The 20,897-nt window shown below is 32.9% G+C and overlaps 1 protein-coding gene and 1 non-coding gene across 2 annotated transcripts in view; both read left to right on the top strand.

The window, feature by feature from the left end:
* The window catches only part of LOC144364864 (membrane-associated guanylate kinase, WW and PDZ domain-containing protein 2-like), a 396,247-nt gene that overhangs the window by 86,046 nt on the left and 289,304 nt on the right, over positions 1-20,897 (top strand). The gene's annotated exons all lie outside the window — the stretch shown is intronic.
* Positions 12,215-12,322, top strand: LOC144367740 (U6 spliceosomal RNA). The gene has a single exon (XR_013427263.1). It is a non-coding gene; the product is annotated as a U6 spliceosomal RNA (small nuclear RNA).

Below are 20,897 nucleotides of genomic sequence, written 5' to 3'. Positions count from 1 at the left end.
GGTGGATAGGAAAAAGTGCAATTTGTAAGACTATCCTTTGCTTAATTTGGGTCTGAGAGAATGACTGTTACTTACTGATTTAAAGAGTAATCTCTTTAATAGAGTGAAACCCCATAACAAAACCCCACAGAGATGTGTTTTTTATTCAGCCCTGTTTTCAGTAATGCTGTGGGTCATAACATGGTTTTCTTAAACAAAATGATGCATTCTAATTCTTCACTGTAGATATAAAAGACTACTTTAACTGTCTTATCCCTTTCCTTCTGTCAGTTTCAATATGAGCATCAGGGTTTTCTATACTTCAGAAAGCGTTTAAGATAGTATCACTTAATCTTGAATGTGCTTATTTTCTTCTTTTAAGGGTCAATACAACATAAAAGGCTTTGAAGCTTGAGAACATTCTCAGAACAACCTGCCTTTTTGGAAAATTAATTGATTCTGTGAATAGAAGGCATTTTGGATGCTTTGCTTTGTTCTCATTTCAAAATACTTTTCAGTTTTTCTTAATGTTTGAATTGTTACAGAGAAAACACTGCAGTAATAACAACTTCCTGCAGATAGTTGCTTCGATACTCTTCTTAGTCCTGACTGCTGACAGATTATTGTCAGGGTCGAGGGATTTGTAACATAGCAGTTTATTCTGTAGGAATTCTAAAATACAGGCTCAACAGAAAATCATTCTAATCTAATGGTTGTTGCTGAATTCCAACTGAATAATTATTGCATATAATATTTTAATTTTATAGTTACTCCATGTCCTCTAATTTTGTGGATTAAAGCCATGCTCAAACAACATATTTCACATAATATTTTTAATAACTACTTTGGATACTGTTGTCTCAGTGCAATGAACAATAAAAAATTATACCTTTTAATCAAGATATACACTGTACATATGTACATGAACATTTTCATCTTTGATAATTTCTCTGTATACTGTTACAGGTTGTATATGAGGTGTCCCCCAGAAGTTCCTGTGTCAACCAATGTAGTAATGTTTTGGGGGCATGCTTTAGAAGGGTTTATCTTTTCTGAGTCCCTCCCCTTTCTCTCTGTGCTTCATGCATCCATGAGGTAAGAAGATTTCTGTCACCATTCATCTGCCATCATGCTTGCCTCACCCAGGCCAGAGTAATGAAGTCTGCCAACCATGGACTGAAACCTCTGAAATTGTAAGCCCAAAACAAATTTATCCTCCTCTAAAATTATTCTTGTCAGGTATTTTGGTCACAGCGACAAAAAAGCTGACTAACAGATAAATCCTCTGCAATATCACCTTCTAAAAATAATTTAATTTTTAAGTATACATATGCTTCTAAACAAGGATGATCATATAAATAGGTAATATTTTATTTACAACAATCAGAATATGTACATCTTAAATATGTTAATTAATGTATTTCAAAAAAGGAAGTTAACTCTTGAACCATGTCTTAAAATGTTTGTATATCCGACAACTGTTTTTTGTTATGGAACTAATTTGTACACAGATTGGTATTAAAAGACAGGATTTTGATAAGCACAAAAGTGGCTGTTTGATTTAAAACAGTGATAAAGAGAAAGATGTCTAGTTTGGGAAAAAACAGAAAAGTTACGGAAGTGACAAACACATTTTTTGAATATCCCACAGCCATCTTGGCTGCCTTTCAATGAAGCCACTGATTCAAAGTAGGACAAAGTAGTAACACTGCTCTGTCACTCTGATAGTGAGTTTTGACTATGTTCTGGCCAATAATAATAAGCTTGTTCCTTTAAATATGGAGACAATTTAAAATATATACTTCAAATACTACTAGAAAATAAACCATAAAATTGGTGGCTTACAGAACACAGAAGTGGAGAAAACACTTATACCTGAAATGTTTGTTCTTAATTTTCCTGTTTCTTCCTCTCCTGTTATTTTTGCAGTTCCTTTCACTTAGAACACATTCCAAGCTTTTGAGTATCCATTTCCTTCCCTTTATAATGGAGTTATTAATAGAACCTACTTTGTAGGATGCATGGGAGAATGAAATAAGTTAAAATATTATAAAAGTGCTAAGCATCCTAAATACTAATCCTGGCACACTGGATGGGCTTAACAAAATTACTTAGTTGGCATTATTATACAGTTTGCAGGATTTAGCTCCCAATTCTAGAACTCTTTAAAATTTAAAATGCAGCTACTCTGTGTTGCTCTTGGTGGAGCTTATACCTTTATTCCCTTGAATCTAAACATTTTAATTTTACTCTCAACCTTATCTGCTGGAATAATGTTCTCTTGGACTTGAGACTAATAATTACTAATGATTATTCTTAGCAAATAATGTTTCTTTAAAGTCTATCATATATTATCTGATGTCTAGTTTAGTTCTATAGTAATAGGGCTATGGGAACAGAGCTCCCTATATGAGCAGGGTTTAAACAGCCAGGCTATCAGGTCCAACTCCCCCAACCCAGTGCCTCCTAGACATGCAAATGCAAAGGTAGGGAATCTCCTTATTAAAGAGATTTCTGAATTCTCTGGGATCCTGGGCTAGATGACCTCCAAAAGACCTTGCTACCAATCTATGAAGACTCTGTAGCAGGTTTAAGAAAGCTAGGATTTTATAAAGCTGCATTTAGGAGTCTACCAATAGAGAGAATGTTTTCAACATGATTTCTGATTTCTGCTTGATTGACCACCATTTCCAAAATTATCACTCAATTAAGATTTTCCCCAAATGAGGCAACAAAGCTGTTTGTGCATGCTTCAATCACCCATGTCTAACTTTGCATAAATGACGTTCTAAGCTTTGTGAGGAGTTTATGAAAATCCGAAGTTTATTTTTAGTTGTCCTGTAAGCATGAAGAGTTGCTAAATGTGTTTTTCACTAAAGAGATAGTGATGCTTCATTTATTCTCTGGCAGTATATGCATTTATTCCATCTTTAATTTATATATGAATTATCTTATAGCCCCTAGAGCTACAGAGAAAGTAGGCAACATTCCTGAAAAGGGGGACTGCATTTCAATAAAGGCATTACTAATTACTGTAGTTTTGATTTGTATAAATAGATTAATAGCGTTGATCTACTCCCATATACCATGACCATACAAGTTTGTATTACTAAGAATAGTAAAAGAGTTGACATTTTTAATCACTCACCACAGTGCCTGGCACTTTAAAATATTGAAGCCACAGGAGAAAGATTTAAGGTACATGTCAATCCTTGAGTACTTTGGTTTATGTGAATTCTGCACAGCACAGAATGATCTGTGTCTCATAGAAAGTGTCCATCTTTCACACTGAAGTGCTTTTAAAGTTTGGAAATATTCCATGAATTATGATAATTGTGTACATTTTCACAATACCAAAGCTTAATTTGATGTTTTAATCATTTTAATTAAAAAATCTATTTCAACCTAAAATGATACATCTGACAAGTTACAATAACTCATCTATAGTAGTTAGGGAATTATGCTTAGAAAAACTGCGCTTTTATACTTTTTCATGCATGGATAAAATATTAAATAAATGATTCAATTTTCCTCTCAAGCATTATTTTCATTGAGGAAGTCCCTGCAAACTAGCAAATGGAAAATTGAATTCACTAATGGTGAAATTCTGCTATATTGTCTCACATCATACCATAAAAAAATTGAAGTTTATGAACAGAATTTTAACTGTAAGTAAATTTTAATAGATGTATGATAAGATGAAGCAGAGCCACCTATAATACTTTGATTGGCTGTAAATCCTAGTTTCTTCAATTTAGATTGAATTCGTCAAATCTACAATATCTTAAAATATCAGATGCCCCCCCCACACACTAAACACACATAAAGTCAGATACTTCTTTAACATTAACTATTCATTCTAACAACTGAGTTTTTATAATGGAGTATAATATTTTTTCCATTTTTATTACTATATTTTCAAGTCTTATGTAATTCTATGAAATTATTATATAATAAAAGTTACTTAATAAAATTGTGTTCCATTAAATAAAAATAATTTATATCTATAAATTTTCTTAATAAACATTTAAAACTTGGTTTGTACATTTATTCTGTATAGTTGACTATGAAAAGGAGCACAAATTTTCCTTATTTCTAAAGATTTTTTTCTATGGAACATTTTCTAAATACTGAAATACCTGACAGTAATTTCTCACTAACAGAGCAAAGTATTCAGAACTCAATAGAAAAACAAAGAAATGTTGTTTTTGTCTGAATTCAAAATTTTAATAGGAAAAATAACTTAAATCATACCCTGGGATCTCCCTCAAAATTAATCATACTCACAATTTATTTTTCATTCAACCCATCTTTCAAATATTTTTATAAGCCTTTTGTTACTAAAAAAGAATCAGAGGAAGACGAATGTGAAAAGTTCATTCTATTTGCATTTTTCTTTTGTTCCTTCTTTATTTTAGTCTCTCTCTTCCTCCTTTCCTTTCTTCCTTCCTTCCATTTTTCATGTTTAATTTAAAAACTCCATTTGTTTTCTTGCAGAAAATTTGTTCTTTTATCATAGCAAGTATATTAAATTCTGTATTCCTATAATATCCTTGAAAAACTAAAATAAATTCTGTTTATAAGGACTCATGTAAAAGGTATATAATGTGTGAGGTTGTGGGCAAAAAAGATTAAGTTTAAGATTAAGATTCTTACAAATTGTTGTATCATTATTTTACTATATACATGTCCCTGGGATTCATGTAAATATTGAACTGAACAAATTGCTTGGAACTCCTACCTTTAAGCTTCAGAGAATGAAGATTGTTCTCATTCATGACCCCCCACATTTCTGCAATGGTCTCATTTTAAGTCTCATTTGAGCTAGCAGGAATGTAAATCCCCCAAAATGCCTATTACATGGTCTTCATTTCATATTCAACTTTGGAATCAGATTTGGCAACTTAAACCTGAGGAAAGGGAACAACTTTCTTCTATGCCTGTTGTATGACTGGAACTGTGATGAATTTGCCCTTTTAGTCTTAACCCTCCTGAAACAGCCTGGGTGGTAGATGAGTATTCTCATTTCACAGATGAGGAAAGAGACTATGAGAAAGGGTACCCCAGCACCAGAGTGGACAAATGATAGAGTTGAATAAGATGTCCAGGTTATTGGCTCTAAAACTCATGTGGTTTTTCTAAACACCAAGGAGGAAAGAATAAAACTTTCAATTAATGTCATACTGTTCATGCAAAGGAACAGTAGGATGTTGCCATAGTAGCGCAGACTGTAGATCAATGATGCTTGAGTTCAGTATCTAGGACTACAAGCTTTAAACCATATGTCCTTGCACAAATTATTCAACCTATCTGAGCAAAGATTCTTTATATACAAAATAATGGTAATAATAGCTGCTACTACATAGCCATAATGTGTTGTGAGGATGAAGTAATCAGGACTTGGCATACAGTAAGTGCTGCCTATTATTACAATTAATTTTTTAAAAATATTTTTTAGTGTTGATGGACCTTTATTTTATTCATTTATTTTTTGTGGTGCTGAGAATTGAACCCAGTGACACACATGTGAGGCAAGCACTCTACCACTGAGCCACAACCTCAGTCCTACAGTTAATTTTAATAGAAAGTTATGCAGAGGTAATCACACTTAATCCCTACTTTTTCTCAGTTGGAGACTAGATCTAAGAAGTAGAATAAATTGGCCAGGGTTATAAAACAATACAGAAACAGAATCCAGTTTTCCCAATGTCCAATCTGCTGTTGTGTTTGCAAGCAAAAACAGCATTCACAATGTAATGCATGCTGATGCTATTCTGAGAAATTATTTGTATCATTCTATAAATCCCTAAGATTCCTCTGTAATCTGAGAAACAGTATCATCTAATTGTAAATTTGTATGGATATTGATAACAAGAATTAATCAACAAATTATGAGTATTTTGTTACATTGCATAAGTCCATAAAAATCCATTTAAGGATAGACTCTTTTATGTACACATAAAATATTATATAGAAAACAGTGAATGAAAAATGATGGTAAATAACTTTACTTAAATGTGAAAGATGTCTTTTTTTGAGCTTAGGAATTTAAGACTCCTTGAATATTTGTCAAAATTAATGATGTGGAAGAGAGTTGTTACTCTTTCCTGTTGTCTCAAATGTGTTGGCTTCCTCTGCATTGAACATTTTGTTCTAAAAAAGAAGAGAGCACAATGATTAATGCACATATATTTTGTTAAAGTTTCAAAAATGATAAAACTCTGTTTTCACAATGGATTAAAAAGATTTTGTTTCTCTGGAAAAAATGTAATGAGCAACATAGATATAAAAATCAAAGTGGTTGTAAATGATGAATGCTAAAATATTTCTGAAAATTTATTTTTCTCTGATGGTAAGAAGAAAAGCAGAAAACTAGTCTTTTTGGATTGCATAAACTTGAAGATAGTTTCTGGACTTTTTTTATAGATTACTAAGCATTTACTATACAACAAGGCAACATGCTAATTGCTGGAGACACTGAAATGGATAAACTAGGCCTTGACTCTCAAAGACATTGCAACTACTTCTATTTTTGTTCTAGATGCTTAGGTCCAATACAAACTAAAATTATTTAATCACTTTGAACAGTTTGGTTAGTAAATACCATAGAGTTGAGACAATGTCAGAATATGTATACTCACTAAATGGTCTCTTGATTTTACCATTCTCTAATTACACTAAATAGCATCAAGATACAGTTAATTTTACTTTCAAAAGCCATTGTAATTTCTTTTATTTGTATAATTAATCTAGAAGAACTATAATACATTTAAAAAGTGGGTGCAAAATTGCTTAGATGATAGCATTTTGCTTTGAGGTGAAAAAATAAAACATTTTAAGAAAATGTAAGTAATCTCTTAATTAAGCACCATTTAGATTGCAAAAATGCTTATTTTATTAGTACGATTGTATCTTATTTGCTTATTTATATTTTATCAAGTGCACCATCTTAATATCATTGGCATTATATTTTTCTGGAGAGTACACAATTTACCAACTAGCATACTTTTTTGTGGAGAGGTGGTACTGGGGATTGAAGTCAGGGGCACTCAGCCACTGAGCCACATCCCCAGCTCTAATTTTGTATTTTATTTAGAGACAGGGTCTCACTGAGTTCTTAGTGCCTCACCATTGCTAAGGCTGGCTTTAAACTCCTGATTCTCCTGCCTCAGCCTCCAGAGATACTGGGATTATAGGCAAGTGCCACCACACCTGGCTCAAGTAGCATAGTTTTTAATATAATTTTAGAGTGCAAATTTCCCCTAATAATTTCCAAGAGTAATTTATTTTCATGAGAATATGATGTATAGTGATGTTAAGTTGTCCTCAGTCTCTTAAATAATTTTCCTAAGCACTAATAATTTTACTTAAGATTTTTTTCTCAGATACAATTCTATTTTTTCTTAGTAATGATATATGTCTATAGATGCAAAGATATAAATGAAATGTTCACAAATAAAAACTGTATTCAAATTTTATTTGTGATCTTATTTTTTTTTTGTTTCTTAGACTTTTTAGTTGAAGTCTATCAAAGGAATGAATAGAGTATAACACTGAGCAGTCCCCTCAGCTTTAATATGTTGAAGTTAAGGAAAAAGCTCTTTCCAAACTGAAGCCTATTGCTGCAATGGGGCTCAAGGATAAGGTACCAAATAAAGAGCAAAGAGAGCTCATTGGGGTGGGTGATCCACGTGCAATGTAAACTAAGATGAGAAATTGATCCTTCATTGTCTATTAAGCTGGAGAGACAAATTCCTTGAGATGGGGACTCACAGTGTGTCAAAAGTGAAGAGGGAAAGTTCACCCAATAACGACCATTGGATGTGGTAAAACAGAGGTTTACTAATTAAGGCAAGATTGAACAGGGGGAAATGCAGAAGTTTGGTAATGATCATGTATTAATAATTTAATAATAACAAAGAATTGAATATCATAATAAATTTAACAAAGAATTGAATATCATAATAAATTTGACAGTGGGGTCAGGTCTTTTGTTTTCTTCTAATATGCTGTTTATTTTTCTGTGAGATGTTTACATGATAGAAGGACATTCAGTTATTCATTATTTAAACCAGAAAATGTTTATGGAACATGTTCTTTGTAAAATAAAATGTGGTTTAAGTCATGTTAGGGCATGAAAAATATATAGGAGAAGAAGTTTTCAACTTAACATGAAAAAGGGAAAGATTGTTGAGGTCAAGAATTAATGGGATCATGGCCACAAAGAAATGACAATATTAACAGGGAATCTGAGAAGCAGTGACACAAAATGTTAAAGACAGTTGGATTTTCTGTGCTCACATAAAGTCTACCATAATAGCATATTTGTGTTAACTCACAAATGTGGATTCCGTGAGCCATACCAATTATCAAGGAAAACTCTTGCACAATGGTCTTGCAAGCCAATATGCATTTCTGTGAGATGGTAGGTCAAAGAATACAAAGAGATCATTTCTGTCTCAGGAGACCAGGCAAGATGTGAGGAGAGTGCAAACATGGGATTCTGGGTGTAGTATTGGAAAGAACTCCAACAATAGCAAACTGAAGGAGAAGCAAAAGTCCCCAAGTGAGAGGGCTCAGCAGACCCTATGTTGAGTTTACTACTGAAGAATAGAATTTATTTAGAGGATTAGCAGATGGGAAAAATGGAGACAGTCCGGGTGTGAGTTGCAAGAGGACTTGAGTGCCTGGTAAAGGGTTGATGCTTTATCAGGGAGGCAGTAAAATACTGAGCAGGAGAAAATAGAATAAAAAGGCTTTGCCTCATGAGAAGCTGAAATAGTGAAGGGAAATTTTGTGGTAAAGTATGATTACCTAAAATCTGATACTTTGAAAATAATCTCAAACTAGACTGATTTCTCTAAGAGGTAAAATGTTGTTCGTATGAAATTATATGAGTATTTTCAGGGACAATTGGGAAAAAATTAAGCTACTTGTATTAATATGTGATTTCCCAATGAGATTGGAAATATAATTAGGAAGTGCTTTGAGGGAAATACTCTTCTAAGGAAATAAAAAAGAACTTGATATTTTACTTTTTTACTTGGGCACGATGGCGATTTATGAAAAAACACAGTGATAAGTACTACTGTTGTATCAAAGAGCCTGGACCTGGTTCATTCCATCCAAAGTAGGTCTAGTCTTCCTTTGAATCTGATTAGTCAAATGTAAGCATAATTTTAAAACAAACCAGGTGTGCTGGCCCAAACTTGGAATCTCAATGACTAGGTAGGTGGGAAGACCTCAAATTCAAAGCCAGCCTCAGCAACTTAGCAAGTACCTAAGCAAATAAGCAAAACTCTGTCTCAAAATAAAAATAATAAATAGATAAATAAATAAGATTGAAAGTGTACCTCAGTTACTTGGGTTAAATCCCCAGTTTTTTTTTTTTAAAAAGCAATAATTTTGAAAGAGAGAAAATTGTAGAAATAGTTTACTTCTGAGCACTCTAATAATGGAAACTATTGATGAATCATTTGATAATAGTTTTATATTTTTCAGTACTTCTCCACATTATCAATACTCTATGTAACAGTGGAAATCATAGATAAAGGATGACTTTCTTGACTAAGGAATAAACAATGCACAATGAATGAAAATCCTCACTCAAGCATATTTAAGATGCTAGTTATGACTATACATTTTAAAAGATATTTCTGTCATTATTGTCTCACTGAATCTTTAGAATGAAGAACTGATTGAGTCTGGAAGGTTTATTTTTAATTTAGATGTTTTTTCCCCCATAACTCTTAGGTTTGTAGAACACATCTAACAACCAAACATTATGAAAATTTCTCAGTTCTTAAACTTAGCAATTTCAGTTAAGAACTTTTTTTTTTCCTCCATGACTCAAGAGAAATAATGCCAAATGTTTTCTCTCATATAAAAAGACTGATGCATAGTGGAGTTGGAAGGGGGAGCATGAGAGGATTAGATGAACTCTGGATATGGCAAAGGGGAGAGAGGGGAAGGGAGGGGGCATGGGGGTAAAAAAGATGCTAGAATGTGATAGACATCATTACCCTAAGTACATGTATGAAGACACGAATGGTGTGAATATACTTTGTATACAACCAGCTATATGAAAAACTGTATAATATGTGTAATATGAATTGTAATGCATTCTGCTGTCATATATAACAAATTAGAATTTTTTTTTTAAAAAAAGAGAACATGGGAACTTCAAGACTTGGTGTCTTTTTAGATTACTGATTGCAGTACCAATACATATATTACCTTGCTGGGGCTGCTTTAACAGACTGCTGAAAATTGAATATTGTAAACATCTTTAAGTTCTGGGAGCTAGAAGGCTAAGATCAAAGTATCAGCAAGGTTTGTTCTTTCAGAGGCCTGGAGAAAGAATCTGTCCCATGCTTCTTCCAGTGGCATGCATTCAATCTTTGGCATTCTTCAATTTATAGATGTATCCCCCGATCCACCTGCCCTGATCCCTTTCTTTACCTTACATTGTATACCTACACTGTGCACAGATCTGTGTCCACATTTCTCCTTCTAATAAGTACACTGGTCAGATTGGACTGGGGCACAGAATACTCAGTATATTCTCATCGTAACTGATTACATCCTCAATATTCTATTTCCAAATAAGGTCATATTATGAGGAACTGTAGATTAGGACTTAAACATATGAATTTGGGGGAATGGGGGATGCAGTTCAACCTATAACAATATAGAGTAAATAGATGGGTCTGAACAGTGTTGTCATCTTGCATATTGTCTATTCATTATAGATCTTTCATCTGTTAGTTATCCAGAGAAGTTTTTTAAAAAGGCAATTTGTATCAGAAAAAGGAATGGTTTTTAATTTGTACTCGAGTTCTACCATTAGAGAGCACATCCTCATTGGCTCTGCTAATATCAACACGTAATCCAGCCCCTGTTCTCTAACATACTCTACCTAAATCTCAAAAAAAAAACCATCTCTTTTATATTAGCCCCTCCCTTAGTGACTGTCTTCTTCTTATATGATAAAGTCCAAATGCTTAAGAGCGACATTTAGAATATTTTAACCACTAAAGCATAGCTGTCATTTGTACAGTCTTCAAAGGTACAAGTCCATATTCTAATCAAATTCACCTAATCACCATTTTTTCAGACCATAGCAATTTTTTCTTATTTCTGCAGGTTTGCTTATGCCTATTTTCTTACTAAAAATTATCTTTCTCTTATGCATCCTATAAACCTGACTGAAATCCCATTTCTTCTTGACACCATCACCATGCATGGGTTATTTCTGAGTCTCATTCTTATACCACTCGTGTTCTTATAACTAATCTTGAACTAATTTCTATCAGTATTGCTGTTTTTTCCTCCCATGTTTATGACTTCCTCTAAAACTGACTTGTAAATGTCTTCAAAGCAAATGTGTTCTGCTTTGTTATCCATAGAGAAATACAGATGCTCAGACATTATTGACAGTTAGAATTGATTTACTGTGCTTTTTCTTTTATCAGTGAAGTACACAGTGGGTGTATTTTTGTTTCACTTTAATTCATTGTACTCCCACAGTTAGTTGTTAAATTCCCAGTTCACAGAGGGCCACATTATCTCATATAAAGTTGGGTGTCAGGGATCTGAATCCATCCTGTGAAATGACTCTATTTAAACTTTAGTGTCCTTATCTATAAAATCAGACAGTGGTATTAATTTAATTCTAGGTTAACTCTCAGATATGTCTAAGAGCGTATACATTTAAAATGCAAGCTCTATATAAAGTTAATCAAAAGTAATTTTTATAAATTTATGTAAATAGATGGATGAATGAGAATTTAGTATATTTTATTTTCTTTGTCAGTACAGACTGATAGTTCGCTTGATTTTATAATCCATGCTCTTACTACACTATAAATCATTTTAAAGTGATCTATTGAAAATAAAAACTGAAAAACAAATTGGTGGTAATTTCTAACACTATGTAAAGAACTAGTATCAGCAATAAACAATAGGGAGCAGGATTGGGGATGGGAGACGTAGTGGAACTTTAACAGACTACATATTACTTTCCCAATTGAAAAGAATAATCCAGCAGCTTGGGGGCCAGTGTCAGGTTTAAAGAAAGATCAACAGGTCTAGTGAAAGTCAATAATAAAGATAAGTGTTTTGTTTTTCTTTCATGTAGTGTCTTACAAGCAAAATGTCAAGTCTAAACATATCTGTGGAGTACACTGATCATCTTTTTACTCTTTTCTCATAACATCCAAAAGGTTTCCTCCTAGTCTTCACTTCAGTAGCATATATACTAAAATTGAAATTATACAGAAAAAAATTACTATGGCCCTTATTCAAGGATGACACACAAATTCATGAAGCATCCCATATTTCCATATATTTTATGACAAAAAATGTAAAAGGACATGAAAGAAATCTTTGGAGGTGATGAATACATTTATTATACCAATTGTGTATTACAGAATCATAGATGTGTGTGTATATTCAGCTCATCAAATTGTATGCAGTAAACATAAACAGGTTTCTATATTTCAATTATGCCTTAATAAAGTTGTAAATTTTGTTTTAAAAAGTTCTTACTCCTGACAGCTTTGAGAGACTACCATTTTGAAGATTAAGTAAAATAAATCAGTACTCAAGAGAAACAAAATAATCCGTGATACTTGGTATCTGAATTAGCTTAATTAGAAGTAGATGAGAAGTGAATATGATTCTAGATTCCCTGGAAACTCAGAATAGAATTTCATGTGCTGCATCATTTTCATTGTAATAGAAGACAAATATCTAGGTGAATCTATAGAGAAAAAAGTCCTGGCACTGATGTAGAGATAAAATCCATTTTGTTAGCTCTTTTATAAGGAATATTTGAGCAGAGAGTAGACCATGTCTTCAACTGCAGTTTCTAACAGAAGCATTTTTTATCAATGATCATTTTGTTTATTGAAGCGCTAACAGTATTGAGAGCACAATACTCTATTTTAGCACAGGGGAATTATCCTGCAGAGAATGAAAAACAAGACCTAAGCCCTTTGATTTCTGATGATTCAATTCTTTCATGGTTTAACTGGAAGGATTGATATTTTTTGCTCATTATTATGTCCATCAGATTGCCTTGGAACATCTTTAAATGTATAAGGTGAGTAAGACATATGGCAACAAGAGAGGAAGTAATCTCACAGGTAAGCAGGCCCTGTGTGTGGAGTTCCCATTGGGCACAGCCTCGATTGCAGTAGGAATGAGCCAAACAGGGTGCAAATAAATCCAAGGAGTATGGTTTCAATAATCAGGTAGTGGGAATAAGTTGGACAGGAGCCAAGGAGAACCTTGCCTCCTAGGGCCAAAATAACATAAGGGTGGGTGTAAATAGCTATTGAGTTCCCCCTCCAGCATCAAGATAATTTAGGGCTCCTAGCAGCTTGTTCAAACATTGAAAAAGAAATTAAGGCAGCCATTGGAAGTTCACATCAGTTTAACCCATTGAAAATTCAACTGAAGAGCTCAGCCTCTTGAATCTCCAACTTGTTAACATGTCAAGGGGTGGCCTCAACTGGTTAGAGGTTTGGTTAACCCACAACACCATGGCAGAGCTTTCCATCCCCTAAAATATACTCTCCTGGCCACCACAGATAACTACACACTGCCTCCTTAAACAGGAGCATTGATTTTTATGATTCATCTCCTATCTAATGTAGAAAAATATTCCACTGGTAGAATGTCACTTCCTTTTCCTTTGTGCATCAAGAAAATGTAAGATTTGGGGTCTTTCTTGCACCAGCTTCTGAGGGTCCGTTCAGGGATAGGCCAGAATGTTCTTCATTTGTGTTCTTCCATCTTCTTGTCCAACAAATACTCAAAGAGGTATCACTTCTTGAATAAGAGCTATTTTTTTAATTTAACTATTATGAACAAATTAATTATTCTAATAATACCCATTTAAAGAAAATTGACATTTGTTAAACTTTATCAGTCAGATATTTTGCCAACTACTAACATCATTTTTTTTCTGAATAACTTAAACAGGCTCAGAGAATCTCAGTACTTTCTTCACAATCTTATGCTTAGAACCAGGATTAAATCCAGTTCAATTTAATGCCAACATATTTATTTCCTATTGAATATTACTGCCCAAGGAGAAAATTAAAATAATTTTCTTTTACCTTAAATGTATTGTGGCATTTTTTAGTCCAGTTCTTAAAACACAAGTTCTATATACTGAAATTTACTTTCTCTGAAACACTAGACTTAAGAATCTTCCACCAGAGTCATTGCTGGCAGTTGGAGACAAATTTCATCAGGTGCACTGAATATAAATTTTATCATAGTTTTATGCTGATACTGATAGAATTTACCTCACTAATAGGTTCTTATTTTCTAAAAGTGACTGTGAAATAGATCCTATAACATTCAAAATGACTGTGCTTCTTCTGAGCCAGGACTGGTGCTGGTTCTCACTATAAGACATAAGGTAAATGAACATTTTTGGAATGCATACACACATTCCTCTATTTCTCTAATCATACACGTACTTACATAGGGAATTTATGCACAAAAGTTTGTCTAGGAAAAATCAACCCTTTCAATAGACAAATAATAAAAAACGAACTGGCAGACAATTGCTATAAAAATACTACTAGAACAAAATGTAAAAGAGAGCAATAAACTTGTCAACAGATGAGAAAAAATGTTGCTATAGAACAGATATGAAGTTGTGACTGAAGTTTTACTATGCATTTAAAATGTTAATAAAGCTCTTAATTCTATGAAGGAAGACCATGAATCATAAATGTAAGAACTCAAGAAAGTGATAATGAGACAGTGGGAGGAAATGAAGTGTCAATTGACAGAATTCAATGAAGTAGAGACAAACCCAAACCACCACAGAACTGTAAGAAAATTGCAAGGAGCAGATATGAGATTAGACGCTTTTTGAAAGACAGCAAGACCATAGAGGCTATAAATGAGCTGATGCAAGAAAGTCAAATAAAAATGGAAGATAAATAAGGATTTGGGAAACAGTGATAAATGTATAAACCAGGCAAAGAAAAACCTATAAATGCATAATTGGGATTCCTGAAAGAGAAAAACCATAACAGTAGAACAGAACAAATATTTGAAAATAGAACTTGAGAAAAAAGTTATGAACAGGAAAGCACACCTCGATCTATTAAAATCATATAACGTGTATTATCAAAAACTGACCCAATCAACACTGAGAAATATCCTTCTGTCACATGCCCAACACACACATGTGTTCAAGATATATCCTAGTAAATTCATTAGCTTTTAATGACACAGAAAGCAGAGGTGGTGGGGAGGAAGAAGGAAAGGAAAAGGGAAAATATTGGTCAAGGGTACCAAGTTTCAGTTAGACTGCAGAAGTTTTAGTGATCTATTGTACTGCATGGTAATGATAGTTAATAATGAATTGTATGTGTCCAAATTGATACAACAATAAATTTTTAACCTTTTGAAAACAAAAACAAATTGGTGAGATGTTGTATATGTTAATTAGCTAGATTGAATCTTTCTACACTGAGAAATAGATTAGAACATCATATTGAAATCCATAAATTAAAACAACTATTATTTGCCAATTAATAATACATTTTTAAAAATACCTCTTAAGTCACCAGGCAAAAGAATCTAACTTAATTATAGGAAGAAAGAGCATCAGGATTTCCCCTTGGTGATCAGTGGAGCAGTTAAATTCTTAAAGAAAGAAAATGTAATCCAAGGACTTTATGTCCAGCAGACATGTGCATTAAGTATAAAGCCTACAAACAATATTGAATTTGCCACAACTCAAGAAATACTGGTCACCTACCAAAGGTTGAGCTTCAGCCAATCAAGGGATGACAAAGAAAACTGTAGCAAAACAATTGGTGGTAGGCATTTAATTTATTTATTAGAACTAAAACGGATGTAAACACATGGATTAGATTAAAAATGTAGTATAAATTTTAAATGCCTGACAACTAGAAATATACAAATAACAAAAATTGAGAGAATGAGGGAGAATTTTAGCAGTGTCTCAAGAAAACTAAATATCTAGTTACCATATGTAACACACCACAAGTATAATATTTAGTGATTGTCTCATATGTCATTGTATGACATCAAAGTATATAACTGATAACAGATCTATCAAGTAATGAATTATAAGTTGGTATGGTTATATATGCTTTAATTTTACAGAGATGATTTTTAATAAATATTATTTTTAATAAAACATTCTTTTAATAAATATTATTTTAATAAAACATCATTGATAAAATTTAAAATGCCCAAGATTTTTAATGACAAAATTAATTTTTAAACATTTTACATTTAAAAATTGAGGAGCCCTTTGAATATAGTGAGGTAAACATAGTTTCTTTTATCCTTAGGAGATACTCTTAAAATTTCATTTACAGCAAAACTTAACCTTTAAATAAATGTTACTGCTCTTCCTTATACTTCTTTCTAGAAACTGTAGTATGTTGCATGACATTATGGTTAAGTTGATGGCTGTAAGTTTAGTGGAAATTATAAATGGTAGAAGGTCTACTGATTTTGGGCAGCTAACACACACTTCAGTAGGTATAGAATTGGTGACTTTTGCTTATCTCTGAATGATGTTGAAGAGTCAGGGGAACATGGCTCCACAGCAGGAAGTGGTTGTAGTCCCATGGCTTGATAGGCCATCTCTCCTCTCAAGTAAACAACTGTAAGTTTCTCCTATCACGTGAGTTTGTTTGTTAAAGAACTCCTTGCTCTTTCATTTCAATACAACAATAATATGTTTTATCATGCAACATGGGTTACAATATGTTTTGGGGTACCAAAACACCTTTGAGAACCTTATTGAAGTTCTAGTACCTTCCCATAGGAAAACGCACACATCCCATTTTGCCTATCATTATATGTGATTCACAGAACCCGTAAGTTTCATTCAAAGAGATCCTCAGGAATTATGGAAGTCAGGATAAAGACCCTGGTTAAAAAATGTTCTTTGTAATTTTATCAGAATCCACTCTTGATCTTGCTTGTCATAACCACAAATGTTGCTGAATGTTCTGAAAGCAGAAAGGTTGCTTAAATAGCCCCTATTAATAGTTCATCTAAGCCATCTCTCTTCTTGATTTTGAGGTGTAAGAGTGGTGATTCTCAAAAATCTGTCCCAGATCATCTACAGCAGAAGCACTTTCATGTCAAATTAAATATTTTGTGCACATTTCTATACATATTTAAAGTTTCACTTCACCTGAAGATAAAGAAAATTGCAAAGGGAAAAAACTACAGCATAAACCAGCAGTTCAGAAAGAGATGCACTGGAATTTGAACAAAGTAATCTGAGGAGTTGGTTCAAATTAGAGATCTTGGAACAGTTAAAGGTGATGACTTTAACTTTCAAATCTTGATGTTCATTTAGCTCATATCCCCTTGGTGGTAAAAAGAAAATGAAAAAAAAATGGAGACTTGTTTTTAAATCACACACTAGACTAGAGAAGACAGAAGCAACTACAATATCAGAGCTGGACTCTGCTTCTCCAGACTCTCTGTGGGATAGCAACAGATAAAAATAACCCCAGCCCTAGGCCTATGCCCCCCTAAGATGAAACAGTCCACATTTCCAGCAATAGATTGCCAAGGGGAATAGTTAATCATTATGAATCTAAAGTTTTTTTTTCTATTTTAAAATGACTAACATTTAGAGAATACTTACCACATGCCAAGCCTGCAGGTAGACACTGTCACAAAGAGGAGTTTTATATTCATTTCAGCTCAGTCATCTCTTGTCCTAAAAATAGGCAGGAAGATGTTCCTGGGTCACTAGTTTGGCTCCTTTGCAAGCAGCTCGGTGTGGGGGAAGTGCTGAAGCAAGCAACAGAGGATGTCTGAATGGTGCAAACCATATCACCATTAAGGACTGAGTTGCCCATGTGACAGCTAGGTGGGATGGGAGTCTTGCCTTCTGTCATTTAGCCAGAGATTAGAACATGCTTTATGAATGAGTATTGTCCTACCTAGTTATCTGCATGAACATTGTGATTCAATTCAAAGAACAGAGAGCACCTCAGCACAGCAGATTTTCACATTTGTACTCTTTCAAAAGGTGATCTAACAGCCAACTAAGATAAACAAATGCCAAAATACAAAGATTAAAGTCATCACCTTAAAATGTACCAAGAAGGATGGACCTTAATCTTGATCTCAAATTTGAACCAATTCCTCAGATTACTTTATTCAAGTCTGGCTGCATTTCTTTCTGCATTGCTGATTTATGCTGTAGCTCTTTCTTTTTGCAATTTTCTTTATCTTTATGTGAGGTGAAGTCCTGCATGTGTAAAGAAATGTGCACAAAATATTTAAGTTGGTACTCTGCACCCTGCAGGGCCAGAGCAGCAGAGTCTCATATGCTCCAATTTGTTATTGAACTTCCATAGAATTTACAATGAATTGCACAGTGGAATGCACAATGTAAAAATACCCTCAATTTTATAAAATTTTAAGATAAAAAGATTCCTTGAAAATACTATGAATTCAGACCCAGTAAACTAAAAGAACTTTTGTTATTTGTCTAGAAAGGATTTTAAATTCTAGGGAAAATAGATTTTTTCATCTGATTTCAATTTCAGCTCAAATTATTTTTAAATGAATTTTATACTGTGTGTATTTGAGCTTTACAACATGATGTTGTGGGATGCATATATAGATACTAAAATGGCTACTGTAATGAAGCAAATTAATACATATATTATCTCACATAGTTAACTTTCTGTGGCAAGAGCACTTAAAATTCACCTATTTAACAAAAATCCTAGAACAATATAGTTTCATTAATGTCAGTCTTCATGCTGTGTGATAGATATCTAGATTTATTCATCCTACTATTTGCTGCTTTAGATCCTTAGATTTCATATCCCATTTTGCTGCCACATCCTGACTCCTGTTCCTGGTAACCACTGTTTTATTTCCTATTTCTCTACATTTATCCAAACTCAAAAAAGGAGACCTTGTCATTTGCTACAACATTGATTGATCTGAGGAACATTATACTAAGTGAAATAAGCTGGACACAGAAAGAAAAAAATTGTATGACCTCACTTTATATGTGGAAGCTAAAAATAAAAAGTCAAATATTCACATTTAATTATTAAAAGCCACTGTAGCATGAGAAGTCAAATATGGCATTAACTCTTTCATCTTAATACACTACTTCAGCTTTCTCTATTTTTCGATTTTATGAGAATATACAATATCATTGAAATATGAGGAAGCTTCTTTTGCCTTCTGCTTAACTGATACTTCTACCTCAGCCTCCTGAGCACCTGATACTACAGGTGCAAGCCATCATGCCCCATCTTCTTTTTTTTATTTGAATTTTTTATCTTTATATTGATAATTACTTAAACCATATGATTTAAAACAATATTTAATCAATCTCATATTGTTATTTAGATGAGGCCAGTTTTTAATTTTATAAGTAACTCTACCATAAATGTTTTCTATATAATGTAATATACTAGTAGTTAAGACTTGGGGCTTTGAAATTGGGCAGGTTAAGCTTGCCCTCCAGGCAAAGTCTATTAATAGTTATGAGACTTTGGACATAGTTATTTAACTTCCCTGACTTTCAACTTACTTGTGTCTTAAATGAATACAAAATGGCATGTTCTTGATAAATCAGTCTTGAGAATTAAATGAGATTATCCATTTAAAGAAATATATTGTAATACTCAATAAGTGCTAGCTAGAATTATGATGTAACCGTTTTGCTTTTCTAAATTATTAATTTCAGTTGATTTTTCTAAGAATGAGAATATTGGTTAAATGATCAGAGTACAATCATATATTTAGTCACAATATATTTTTTTCAGTGTCTACTCTATGCCAGTTGTCAAGAAAACATTTAACAATATAGGTGTGAACTCCAAATAAGAGATGTTTGGAGTGTGTAGGAGAAGACAAATATAATTAATGCAGGCTGTTAGGGATATATACACTAGGGAGATAATATATATTGTCTAATTAATGTTCAAACTCTTGAATATTTTAAATACTATATATAGGAGTACTGTTCCTAGTTACCAAAATTCTCAGTATATTTGAACTAAGTTTTTTTTTCTTTTTTCCTAAGTTCATAGCTGGAGATTTTATTTTCTTTTAAACTTACATTTAAAAAATAATTCTTCCTTTGAAGTGTGTTTGTTTGTCATATGATTATGAGTTTTGGAATTTTGTCCAAAGGATTTACCCATCTTTGCATATATTTTGGATTCTTCTTTTTCTAAGTGTGTTTGTTTGTTTACTATTTTTCTCATGTTAATTTTGTTTGATTATTGAACCATTGCAGTTTTGTATTATTATATATATCCTGCTTTTCTTTTAAATTTTCTCCCATTGTTTCAATATCTCTACTGTAAATTTTCCAAGGATGCTTTTTATTCTTGACCTTGAGAGTTCTCTTGCTATATCCAAAATGCCATGGATATCACAGCAGGCATTTTTTCCTTTTCTATTCATAAACCATGGTTACTGATGTTCACTACAGCTCTGTGCAGAGAAGCAAAATGCAGCTTGAAAACACAACCTAAAAACCAGGCTCTGATAAAAATAAACCCTTGCTAAAGTCATTGTAGATCTTTCCATTTTTGTTCAGAGAAAATGATTCATGTTGTCAATTTTGTAAGATCCTCAGAATATCTCCATGCTGCAGAGGGGAACTTCCCTCAAATTAAAAGGAACTGTCACGAGGTACATTTATATTTATGTTGTTCATATACAAGGATGATTCACCAATTCATAGTCCAGCCATGTAATCCAAGAAGAAATCACTTATGCTTGAGAAAGTTCAACATGAACTTATTGACTCTTTCTTAATATTAAATCATTCACATGTGAATTGTTGGTATAGAAGTCATATGTGTATAATTGAATTATGCTTTCAAAATAATTGGCAAGTTTGA

The sequence above is a fragment of the Ictidomys tridecemlineatus genome, chromosome 1 (assembly GCF_052094955.1).
Source record: "Ictidomys tridecemlineatus isolate mIctTri1 chromosome 1, mIctTri1.hap1, whole genome shotgun sequence".
NCBI classification, from domain to species: Eukaryota; Metazoa; Chordata; class Mammalia; order Rodentia; family Sciuridae; genus Ictidomys; species Ictidomys tridecemlineatus.
This window is presented reverse-complemented; position numbering and strand designations above follow the sequence as displayed.